Consider the following 2,500-nt stretch of genomic DNA (forward strand, 5'->3'; position numbering starts at 1 on the left):
AAAACAAAACTATTATTTGTTTCGGAGGTTGTCTATGACTGTTCATAGACCGCATAATTTCCACAGAACATTCTCAGAATATCAAGAGAGAAAAGCAGCGTTCTGCGGGAAATCATCTTGGCCAGTGATGTCGTTCTGGGTTTGGTCAGGCCCAGGGAGGTAAGTACCTCGTTATTCTCAAGGGGCCACTTTCCTCTTGCCCCAACCGGGAATCCAAAGAATGTGACCTTGCTAGCCTTTGTCAGCACTTTGACTTGATCACCAAGAGGGGTATAGTACGAAACTTTGTGCGAGGCAGCATCTGACAAGGTATTCTTTGAAAGCTCAAAACGGACGGTGACATCGATCACAACCGCCTCCTCATCTTTTGCAAACACGAGGTCAGGCTTTCTCATCTCTCCCGTCTCGGATATGAACCGTGGCTCTTTGTATACAGACCAGCCCAATCTAGCCGCTTCGTCTGCCAGAATGTTACTGATCTTGTTATGTCGCGCAATTCTTGCTTTCTGTACTGCAGGACATTGACCGAGAATGTGCGAAAGGGACTCGAGTCTGGCAGAGCATTTCCTGCAGGAACGTAAGGCCCCATCTCTGCCTCTGTTCAAGCTTTCTCTTGTTGGGTAAATATTTGCCCTTAGTTGTAGTGCTGCGATAAAGAAGCATTGTTTAAAGCCGCACCATGGCCTCAACCAAGCATTACTGATTCTATCATGCGCAAAGTTTACAATGCCCCTTCCTTGAACCGGCTTTTCGCACCATCTCTGAAATTCATGCTCCCTCCAATCGCAGGGTCTCGGATATACAGGTTCTTTTGACACCGAGTCCCTGAGAACGAATGTTGGGATTGCATCACTGTCACCCCCTGCTCGTACCCACAAATTACGGTATTCTTCCTCCATACCCTGCGAGGACACAATATTACGGGTGATAGCATCGGACGAGTTTGCTATACGTTGCAGCCTTCTAACTTGAACCGAAGGGATTGTTTTTTCCAGTTTCAAGATGGCAAGGCCTCCGTCTCGGGCTCTGGCATATAACAGTCCATCACAAGTTGAAGCGGGAAGGTGGAGCCATCCTTTTACCGCCTTTCTAATCTCTTGGTCCAACCCACGGAGAGTTGATTGCTTGCAGTCCGAGTGGTCTGCAGGATATAACAATCTGGGTAGGGCATAGGCATTGAGTAGTTCAACCTTCTGAGTTGGCTTCAGAGGCGCCTCATCGATTTTCGAGATCCATGTCTTTAGCTGACAATGTAGATCAGGCTGTATAGTGCCAGTCCAAGGGCCAATTTTCAGACCAAGGTATTTCGTTGATTCATCAGGTTGGATCATATGGACATCTTTATTTTTGATAGTCCATGGGTCGCAGTTGTTCACCGTATATGAATCTTTGGTTGGGCTTATCATGAAGCCCTGGCACTTTCTGGCCTGAACCTCCAATCCCGATAGCCCACAAAATGATTCCAAGATCGCTAGATTGGCGGCCATACCAACCCAAGATTCGCTCACCAACACCAAATCATCAGCAAACGCAAGAGCTGTCACGTGGTCGGTATCAATGGAGTACCCAACTCCGTGTGACTCTAGGGTGCATATCAAAGGGTCCATGGCAAGATTGAAGAGCAGGGGTGACATGGGGTCACCCTGTTTGACACCAACACGTATGCTAATTTCTCGAGTCGACTCGCCATTGCTTTTGAACGAGGTCGTACACCGATCGTAGGCGTTCTGGATGATGCCCACCACGTGTTCATCTACTTTCTTGTGCCTTAACACCCATAAAATATGAGCATGCGAAACCGAGTCAAAAGCTTTCGCTATGTCGATGAACATGACAGCCAACGGCCTGTGCAATTTCTTAGCGTGTCTCATAAGGTCCTGTAGCACCTTAAGATTTTCAGAGCAGCCAGATGCCGCTATAAAACCACGCTGCCTTGGGTTTAAAGGACAAGCACGAGCAAGACGTGCAGTCATTATTCTGGAAAATAATCTCAGAATCATTGAACCAATCGTTATTGGTCTCCAGTTCCCCAATTCTTTCAGCTTTTCATCGTCCATAACCTTAGGAATAAGAATCGTCCTATTCTTTTTCAACTCTTTGGGAATAATTCCTGTAATCATCCATGCATTAAATAGGGCAGTCAGTGTCCGACCCTCGGGGTCGGCAGCACAGATTGCAGCCCGTGTTAGGCCATCTGGCCCAGCTGCTGACGTTGGTTTAATGGCCCGTATGGCAGTCTGAACTTCCTCCACCGAAATTAGGGGCTCAAAGTATTCGTTATTTGCAACACCTGATGACTTAAATTGGCCCAGGCCATTGAATGGCAACACCTTCTCCCATTTTTCGCAGTAAAAACGATATACATCTGCGTTCGGGATTCGGCATTCATGACGTTCAGTGCCATCCAGGACTAAGGACGCAAGAAGAGAGCGGTTCTTAAAGAAGAGCTTCTGGTGCTTCATGAAGCTTCCTCGTTTTTCCGCTCTCTTCTTCATCCAAG

The 2,500-nt window shown here is 47.3% G+C and overlaps 1 pseudogene; it reads right to left on the bottom strand.

Annotated features, from left to right (window-relative positions):
* Positions 1–2,500, bottom strand: part of LOC142919104 (28S ribosomal RNA) — a 10,593-nt pseudogene that overhangs the window by 3,838 nt on the left and 4,255 nt on the right.

Source organism: Petromyzon marinus, unplaced genomic scaffold (genome assembly GCF_048934315.1).
Source record: "Petromyzon marinus isolate PM22_M1 ecotype Great Lakes invasive population unplaced genomic scaffold, UKy_Petmar_22M1.pri1.0 PM_G_Scaffold_6, whole genome shotgun sequence".
Taxonomy (NCBI): Eukaryota; Metazoa; Chordata; class Hyperoartia; order Petromyzontiformes; family Petromyzontidae; genus Petromyzon; species Petromyzon marinus.